The following is a 10,178-nucleotide window of genomic DNA, read 5'->3' as shown; positions in this document are numbered from 1 at the left end:
AATCGGGATGGGTGTGTCAGAGGCAGTGCGATTGGCACAGGACAGAGCAGCGTTTAGGGCTGTTGTACATAGGGTCGCTATGAGTCGCAAACGACTTGACGGCACATAACAACAACAACTGCAGTCCACACAGATTTCATGAAAAGACAAAGTCTCTGTCAAAACATCTAGAAGTAAAATATATAGGACAGTATTTCTCCTCCAAAATATTGTCTGGGGAAAAAAGTTCCAAGCAGACATAAAAAAATAAAAATAAAACTCAGTAAACAAACATTATGTGATGCTCTGAGCTGCAATCATCAAACTATGCTCCTAAAGACCCTACACACAACACACCAAGATCCCACTAGATCCTGGGCCCTCCTGACATTCTCTGCTGTGCCTGTCCCCACTTTTACAGTCACTGTGTCAGTCCAGCTCATTGAGGGTCTTCATCTTCTTCAGAGACCCCCTACCCTTCCATACATGATGTCCCTTGACTCCTCCTGACGTGTCCAAAATACCAAAACCACTGCCATCTGTGGAGTCAGAGTCACAGCTCCCAGGCTCTCGTGGCCTCATTGAGAAAGTTGAGGAGTCTTCCCAGTTTGCTTCCAAAAATAAATAGCTGGTGGATTGGAACCTCTGACTTTATGGTTCAACTCAAAACTCATTTTATTGCTGTTCAGTCGAAACTGACTCATAGCTGAAGGAGACTGTCCAATTATCTTTTTCAGAGAAGCTGGTGGATACAAACCACTGCCTTCGGGTTGGCAGCACTGTTCCTTACTCACCAGCCCACCAGAGCTCTTATGGTTAGCAGCACATTAAGTAACCCAGCCATGTCACCGGAATTATAAGTATTAGATGCTGTTGAGTTTGACTCAGAGAACCTGTAAACAGTAGCTCTGAAGCCTGTCCTATGCTGTGCCAACCACACAATCTCTGACACACTTGAGCCCATTGCTGCAGTCACTGTGTCAGTCCACTTGGCTGAGGGTCTTCCTCTCCTTCGCTGTCCCTCTACCTTTCTGAGCATGCTCTTCCTCTCCAAAGAATAGTCTCTCCTCGCAACATGCCCAAAGTATGTGAGATGAAGCTTCATCTTTGCTTCCAACGAGCAATCTGGCTTCATCCTTTCCAAGACATACCTGTTTTTTTCTTTAAACAGTCATGGGATAGTCAGTACTATTCTCCAACACCACAGCTCAAAGGCATTAGTTTTTCTTCTGTTATCATTATTTATTGTCTAGCTCTCAGATTTATAGCAAATGAATGAAAAGACCATGGTCTGAGTCAGGTGCACCTTAGTCCCCAAACTAACATCATTGCTTTTCAATAATTTGGAGAGATCCCTGACTGCAGGCTTTCCCAGGGCAATACATCTCTTGATCTCCTGACTGCTGGTGCCAAGTGTATTTATTGTGGACCCAAGTAAGATGAAGTCATTAACAGTTACAATATTTTCACCATTTATCATTTGTCATCAGAAAGGAATGATTAATTCTGCATGGAGTTAGGGTAAGGTAAATGGAAAGGGTTTCAGGGCTTTGAAGGGTACGGAGTACAGCCAGAAGTAACTTTAGACATTAGGGAGCCAGATTGCTTTGCACCAAACTGGATTCTGGTGCAAATCTGACAATTATTTAAAATATGAAATAAGAATAGTGTTAAGGCTAGTAATCTACCTTCATCGTAAACACAATCAAAATCTTTTTTTTTTTTTTTTTTTTTTAAAAAAAAGGCCTACAGCATCCATTTTGGCTGCAGATTTCAAAGTCATCCTCTGAAGAGGAAGGAGAAACGAATTCTCTCCCCCTTGGCTTGGCAACACTGGGTTATTCTGTAGTGGTCAGAACAACAACAAAACGGTCCAAACTTTGGGGTCTGGAACTGCTAGGGGAAACTATGTGTAGAGGCCGGTAATTGTGAAATCTGATCATGCAGCCTTCAGAGATGAGGGTCCTACTTGATCAAGTAAAAGCCAGAGCCCAGCATTTTTAAGAAAGAGCATCATTTGTTGAATACATTTTCATCATCTGTCTTTTTGCCCATTAGAGGGCAATGGACCCTCTGCGTTTTCTGCCAGTTTAATTCATTTGCATCGCAGTAGTTGGTTTAAAAAAAAAAATCAAGGCTGGCGATCAGGGCCACAGTAGGCTGCAAGTGAGCTGTGCAAGGGGGTGTGAGGAATGCAGGTGAGGACAGCGAGGGGCTAAAGCTCTGCCCAGCGCATCCCCAGCGCCCGCTCCATTCCGGACCCCCCACCCTGGAGGCTGAGGACAGCGCGGCAAGGCGGTGGCCGAGCGCGCACGGTCACGTTCATTCTCTGCTGCTTTCCTGTCCCCAGTCGCCTCCTCCCTCAGCCAGCCTTGCTTGGAGAGGGTTCACCTCCGGTGCCTGAGCCTCTCCTGCCGATTTCCCCCGGCTCGCGCCTTTGTGTCCGGAGCTGAGCCCGGGGAATCTGCAGGGTCTGCAGCGGCTGCCGCAGCAGGAAACCGGCTGCGCCCCGCACCGCCCGCCGGCCGCGCCCTCTCGGTGGAGGCGCGCGGGGACGCCACGCACCGCCGCGTCCCGCGCTCCAGCGAGCCCGCCCTCCTGGCCGGGCTTTGGGGTGGGCGGCCCCGCTGGCTGCCGGCGGTGGTAGCTGCTGCTGCAGCGCTAGCCGCGCGCACACCCTGGGTCAGACGCACCCAGCGCCTCCTCCCTGCACCACCAGGATGGAGCAGCCGCCTCGGCCTGGCACTGGCGCAAGGTAAGGTGCGGCCGCCTGTTGCTTTTCTCTGAGCGCGGGACCGTGCCCCAGTCCGGGTGCCTAGGCCGCCCTATGGTCCACAGACAGACGGGAGCCGTCACCCCAGTTTTTGGCCATTATCTGTCCACATCTCTTGGGCGCCTTGGCGCAGACTGGTGGAGAGCCGCCGCCTGGTGTAGCGGTGTAGACCCTTTGCTCGTCATGCAGCGGATTGCCCCGCAATAGTCTGCAAACTTTTGTGCTCGGGGTATCTGAGCTGTGCTCACCCGAGCTTTGCAAGTTGCGTGCCTGGTTGTTCTGTGCTGGCTTTTCGGGGTGGGTGGGGGGAGGCTGTTTCTATGTATCTGCTCCTTTCTGTGTGTTCTTGCCAGTCGACTTGAGGCTCCCCGCACGCACCTCCTGCTCCAGAGGCGAGGGCTTGGGACCCAGCAGTGTTCATCCTGCCTGTAGGGGGTGGTTAGGAGTCGAGGCCGCAGAATGGGAGAGGTGGGACGTAGGGTAAGGCTGCAGACACTCCCGGAGCTCCGTCCAGCACAGCGCTGGGTTGGCCCAGCCTTGCACACGCCACCCCCCAACTATGGTAATGAAACCCTTGGAACGACTTGCAGCTGTGCGCCCTGGGATCTGCTAGTGCAGAGCCGGGTGGGCGACTTAAGTGCTTTGCGAAGGGAAAGGTTGCCGGTGAGGATGGAAGGAGAGGTTGGGTCTTGGGGGTAGGTCTGCCCCACCTAAAAGAGGGGTGAACGATTCTGTTAGCACAGGTGAGGAACAGAGCCCTGAGCTGTGAGCTAGAGGGGAGGTAAATAGGTTTGAGTGTGGAGGGCGCTAAGGTGTGTAAATAAAGATGGGGGAGGGGCTGGACACCTGGGGAGACACGGAAGGGAGCCCTGGATTGTGAGAGCCCAAAGAGATTTGGGGAGGCAGCTCGCTCGCTGGCTGCCTGGAATGAGGCGAGCTCTGGAGAACGATAGCAAACGAGAGAATCTCTATGCATTGGTGACCTGGGCGGCGACTGAGTAGCCAGATCAGAGTTGCTTTTCTTTGGCGCTGGGAGAGGACCACCATCCACTGCCTCCTCCAGCGCCAAGTGCCTCGCCTTGTCGCTTTTACACCGATGCCACCTCCGCAGCCACGCTCACCATCCCTGCCCGGTGCTCACCAGTCCCGGCTGCCTTCCATCTGCAGGGTGGGAAGGGGACTCCTGCAGCCAGGGAGGAGAAAGTCTGCATTCCGGAAAGGGGGAGTCCCCAGCACCCGGCCAGTGGACAGGTCAGAAAGGGCTGGAGGAGCGCAAAGGGGCGTTGGTTGCAGTGGGAGCCTCCTGATTTCCCACCCACTGTACCTCCTTAAACTGCACCTGGGTGGCGTGTGAGAGTGGGGGAGCCCCACACTGCCAGGGAGACGCTCCAAGCCCAGAACTGGGGGAAGTGAGGAGGGGGAGGAATGCAGAATTAGGAATTACTGGCACCATGAAGGGAGCCTGGAGCCCAAGCAGAGGGGGGCGCCCACCTTACAGCACCCAGGTAGATTTTTCTGGTTGTTCAGATGCTTCACAGGGCTTCCTCCTTTGCACCCCAGAAGTCTGGCATGAAAGACTATCTGGGGAGGCAGCTTAGGCTGCTTTTGCAAAGAAAGCCCACCCCCACTGCCTTTTAGTTCACCCTTGGGTCGCCTCTTTCTGTGGGGGGAAGCCCCTGGGCTTTCCAAGCAAGAGAAGCAGCGCTCGATGCTTCTTTTCCCAGAGGAGGTGCACGCCCCTCTGCTTCTGGCTTCTGTCTCCTGCTCCCTCAGGGAAAGAATCTGAAGGTTTCCTGAATCTGGATTTTGTGCCATTGGAGGTCCTCACTGGTGAGAGCTCTCACGTGCAGGCTTCCAGGGAAGAGCCCTTCTCTGCGGGTGCCCTGTAGAAGCCACTTGCGCTCCTGCACCAGCTTGGAGAAAGCAGAGCTCAGCGCATCCCCTTTCCTGGGCCTCGCGCCTTGGTCGGCCCACCTGGGCTCCCGGGAAGAATTTCCAGGTCTCTCACACACCCAGCTCTGAGCACTGGAGCTCTTGGATTCCCTCCTAGCAAGCTGCAGATCCTCAAGGGGCCAACAGGAAAGGGGATTCCCTGTGCGCGGCTCCTGGTGCAGCTTCTGAGCATAAAGGCCACACCCTCACAGTCAGGCCTCTGTCCCAGAGCGCTGGCTGCTTGGAATTACCTGGATACCTGAGGTAGGCTGAGACTTTACCTTCCACACTCCGGGAGATTTACCTTTAGGGGCTCTGGAGAGCCTTTCCTTCTGATGCGCATCACCTGGGGTCGCACCTCTCTTTGCATGTGAAACAGGTTAGAACAAATCTTCTGGGAACTTTTGAAGGAGGAGTGCAGATCCTCACCTGGGCCTCCATCTCCTTAGGTAGGCCGAGCCATTCTGAGGAGACACATGGCAATAATGTTAACTACAGGGAGTATTTGGTGAATTTTTCTGTGTGTTGATGCCATCCTAAAAATATCACAGGGTTGTTGGGTTTTGGTGTGTGGCTTTTTTGTTTGTTTGCTTGAATTTTCTGAGAGATAGGCTATTCTTCCCATTTTATAGATTGGTAAACCAAGTCACAGAAATTCAGTTAGTTACTACCATCTGGTAAATGGTGAGCTGATGGGCAGAGAACCCTGGGGATGTCCCATGCTCTGTGACATTTTTGACATTAAAGAACTTTGCCCCGATGGAAGCAGGGAGGAAACCTTTCTCTTTGCTCAGGTGCCAGGAGTACATCTAAGTGTCAATTCACACCTGTGCTGTAGCGGTGGGAAGACTGACCACCTTAGAGTCAATGAGGGTATCTCCTGGTCAAAGGGCAGCTGGTGCTGGCAACACCCTTAGAAGCAGGCTACTGGTATTGAACTTTCTGCATCTTTTGGTCGATATTTCAGTTTTTAAATGTACAGGGGAATGGAAGAAAAGATCCATATGTGAGCCGAGGTGGGCTCTATGGTGAAAAGTCAGAGGCTGTTTGAGGTAGGAGCTGTATCCTGGTACTGGAAGGAATCACCACAGGTTCATGAGAAGGGATCTGGGACATCATTCAGAAAGGCCCTAAGCCACTCAGTGTATTATAGACCACAAAATTAACGAGGGTTAATTTTGAGATCCTTTGCTCACAAATATACTATGTCTGATGCTGTTGCTTTTAAGCATCCAAAAAATAATTGTTGTTGTTGTTGTGCACTGCCGGGTTGGAACTGACTCATAAGTGACCCTCTAGTGGGTTTTCGGAGGCTCCAAAGCTCACAGAGGGAGATGACTCATTTTACTCCTATGAAGCAGTTGGTGGATTTGAACCGTGTGCCTTGTGGGTTGCCAGTGATACTCCTTACCGCTAGGCCACTAGCAATGCGGGAGGTGAAATATAATCATTTGATTATTTTTAAAATTTAGATTTCCAACGTAATGGTGATGAATCAGTCCTTCACTCAAGATAATCAAAATTGTGTAGTGGGACTTAGCTAAACCCACCAGCAATGAGTCCATCCCTGTGCACAGCCATGCAGGAGGGCAGACGGGGCTGCACTGTGAACAAAGAAGTGTGTGGTTCACATTATTGCAAAATATAGAAGGATAACTAATAAGATGTGGATAAAAGTCCAAAGTGGGAAGGGGAGGGTAGCAGGGAGCCAGAGGGTGGGGAGGAGAGAAATTACTAAGATTCCAGAGTTTGGTGACGGGTCAGGGGTGAGGGAATTAGAAGGACCCAATGGGGACCTGAAGAAACGAGGTAGTAGTAAGCAAAGATCAATGGTGATTAATTTTATACAACATACTGTACATGAGTCATCTTTTGAAACACAGTGTGAGTATAGGAATGTGCTGAAGTGCAGTGCACATGAATGATACACAATGTGTCTGAATTTTATATGCAAAGTGATATAAAAGTAGGGGGACAGTATATGGTTCAAATCCACCAACTGTTTCATAAGGGAAATATATGCAGTCTCCTCCTGTGTGATTTACTGCCTCTGAAAACCCACTGGAGGGTCAGTTCATTATGAGTCTGTTCCGATTCAATGGTACGTAACAACAAGAGTGGGATTCTCAATGCCGGACTCCTAACCAAGCAGCCTGCAAAATGGGCAAGCTACCACTAACGTGCTCCTTTTGCTAAAAATTACAGTAGACTATTTACAAACCTTCAAATTAACAGAAATTGCAACCTGTGATCTGTATGATGGTAAATAATCCGCTTCTGTCAGATTAATTTTGTCCTGGCAGATTCCCCAGTATTTATGAAAATGCAGCATTGAGGAAATACTTCTGAAGAGGATGAGCTGAGTTGCTATGAATCCTCATGGATGTCTGTGCTTTAGGCTGAACTGTGTGGTTGTTGGTGGTTGTTAGGGCTGCCTAGTGGTTGTTATTGGTTGTTAGGGCTGCCTAGTGGTTGTTATTGGTTGTTAGGGCTGCCTAGTGGTTGTTATTGGTTGTTAGGGCTGCCTAGTGATTTTTTTTATTTATAGCAGCCCCATGTGGCAGCGTGGAACTGCCCCCACAGAGTTTTCTTGGCTGTGGTCTTTCTGCAAAGCCACCCTTTGAACAGAACCCTGCCGTATCCTCACCGTCTCTGACTTACTTGAGTCCCTTGCTGTTGTCACTGTGTCAGTCCATCTCACTGAGGGTCTTCCTTTCCTTCCCTGATCTTCCCTCTTTCCAAGCTTGATGTCCCTTTCCAAGGACTGGCCACAGCTAACACATTGCTCGAAGTATCTGAGACCAAGATTCACTATCCGTGCCTCCTCGGAGCATCCGGCTGCATCTTTTCCCAGATAGATTTGTTTGTCTTTTTGACAGTCCATGGAATATTCAGCGCCTTTCTTCAGTTCCACAACTCAAAGGCTTTGACTGACTCCTTAGGTTTCTATAAATCGGAGGGGAAGCAGTATTTGCCCTCGTGTTTATATTTGGGAATCTGAAGGGATAAGTTGTTCCTTGCCTCTAACTTCTCAGAGCTCCTTCAAGGAGGAGAATATTCTTAGTTCCCTGTGTTTCTAGATGCCTGTAGGCAACTTTGTAGAACAGAATCCTGGCTCCTAGGAACACCTAGTGCTTTTCTCTATAACTACAATTCAGGATGTCCTGTCACTGGAGACAAACCAGCAAGATGTCTGCTGGGAGAACTGAGAGGGGATTGTGCAAAGCAAGCTTTTCATGATTGCGTTAGGAAGAAGAGTGACAGGTAGAAGGTGGAAGCTTAGTTCATGCCTTTTGTTTAATCCAGGAAAGGATTCCTTCCTCTGTCAGATCTGGGGGCAAAAGAAAGAGTAGAGGAATGGATGGGAGAGGATGGAACGATTTGGGATAGGAATAGATGGGAGAAGATGAAAAGTTGTGACGAATTAGTCTGTGGCAGTCCGCTCCCATTATGGGCTTTTTTTTCACCAGACCCTCCTCTCTCCGTTCCCACCTCCTGGGCCTGCCATCTGTGGCCGGTTAACTGACCCAAATCACAGTTCTTACTATGTGCACTCAGGCTACGACAACTCATAACTGATCCTCCAGTCAGATCTGGTTTCCGAGGCTGTAAATCCCATGAGAGGAAATTGCCCATCTTTCTCCCTCAGACAGCTGGGGGATTCGAACTACCTGTCTTTGCAGTGCAACTCCATACCCACTAGATCACCAGAGCTCGCTCTGCATTCCAGAGGCCCTGGTTATCTCAAGGAGAAGCATTTACACTCTAGAATATGTAGTTGTTTTTGTGTGCCAAGTCAGAACCGACCCATAGCTGACCCTCTGGTGGGTTTTCAGAGGCAGTTAATTGCTCAAAAGGAGATTGCCCATCCTCCCATGGAGCAGCTGGTGGATTCGAACCTTGTGCCTTTGGGATTGCAGTGCAGCAATGTTCTTGTAAAATAACACGACTCATTTATGTTGTTGTTAGTTGTTCTTCTGAACCATCCAGTCATACTTTTAAGGATGAAGAAGAATCTAATAACATTGCGGCTTAGTGGTTCACGGAGAGCCACTGAAAATCGGACCATTCCACAAGGGTGGCATTCTGAGGGTAGGAGCCCCAATTTAGCTGGCTCATGGCAGAAATAATTAATAATAATAATAATAATGGTAAAGAAGAAGAGATACAGAAGAGAGGAAGAGGAAGTGGAGGAGGAGGAGGAGGAGGAAGGAGAAGGAGAAGGAAAAGGAGAAGAAATAATATACAACTCAAATGCTACAAAATCAAAAGACTGGGTCTCCACAAAACAACCACAGGAAGGAAGGAGACTCTCTTTAGACTGAACACTTTTACTTCACTCTCTAGCCTTCAGAAGGATGGTAGAGGAATGAGGTGTATCCTGATCCCATCTGTGTGGACCACACACATCCTCTCATCTTACCTTCCCTGACACCTCGTGGTGCGGTATTAAAGTGCCCATGAAATGTTCCACTGCGACAGTTCTTTCCAGAGTATTTTTTTTTAAATCTATTGCCATGTCAATATGATCTTGTTAATATTTAGAATAATAACTGCAGTGAAGCAACCGGCTGAGGGATGAAGTATAAGAAGAAGAAAAAGGGGTAAAAGAAAAGAAAGCAATTTTATTCACAAGGATTAACTGTATCCTGACAATATGTGCTAAGTTAAAACTCTCACTGTGTCAAAGTTAAAAGTCAAGAATCAAAGCATCCGACCTTGACTTATTCTTAGTAACAGAGAAGTGAAATGATATGGTTGTTTGGAAATAGTTTGAAAACTATGCTGAGAAAGACAAGCAAAGATTACCCTCAAACAAGAAGTTTGCCCTCATGAATTTTATTTCAAATAAACTAGAATGCCTTAATGTATATTTGGATTTGAGTAATCCATGAGATTAATACGTTCATTCAGCACTAGTTTTATCTGCAGACATAACTATAAAGACCTATAAGTGGCTGGAAATCATGAGAGAAGTTTTTATATTTGAGATATTAATTTGCATACATTCTTTAACAAACTTTAACAACTTAGTCTATCTCAAAGTAGCACATGAAATAGTCGTTTCACATGAGAAATGTCTGGAATTCCCTTAAGACCTGATAGGCTTGGACTACAGATCATATGATTCTTTTTCAATAAAAATTTTGTAAAAGAGTGGCAAAGAAACAGATTAAAACCAGATTTTTCCCCCTTTGAGAGGATAAATGGACAGATTAGCAAATTCATGAAATTTATTATTTCATTTTAAACTAAACCTTCTAAGCTCCTTTTTATGTTAATACTCATACAGTGCAAATGTCACTACACTTTCAGACAGCTTTTGTAGGGGGATTTGCAATGCCTTTTATTAGAAGTATAAGAAAATGGAATATTTTAAAAAGTAAAATATTGTGAATCATCCCCAACCTTGCAGAAGTACTTGAAAAGGGGGTGTTGTATCAAATACAGCTTCGTTTCCTTTCTCCCCTTTTTCTTCCTTCCTTCCTTCCTT

The 10,178-nt window shown here is 47.9% G+C and overlaps 1 protein-coding gene across 1 annotated transcript in view; it reads left to right on the top strand.

The window, feature by feature from the left end:
• Positions 1-2,565: 2,565 nt before the first annotated feature.
• LRRC3B (leucine rich repeat containing 3B) overlaps positions 2,566-10,178 on the top strand; it is a 113,870-nt gene continuing 106,257 nt past the window's right edge. Inside the window, exon 1 of the mRNA XM_006883385.1 lies at positions 2,566-2,734. The gene's annotated coding sequence lies outside the window, so the exon portion shown is untranslated. The remainder of the gene's footprint in view (positions 2,735-10,178) is intronic.

The sequence above is a fragment of the Elephantulus edwardii genome, unplaced genomic scaffold, assembly GCF_000299155.1.
Source record: "Elephantulus edwardii isolate Elephantulus edwardi_28Jun2011 unplaced genomic scaffold, EleEdw1.0 scaffold00027, whole genome shotgun sequence".
Taxonomy (NCBI): Eukaryota; Metazoa; Chordata; class Mammalia; order Macroscelidea; family Macroscelididae; genus Elephantulus; species Elephantulus edwardii.
Note: the sequence above shows the minus strand (reverse complement) of the source record. Positions and strands in the feature narration are given on the sequence as shown.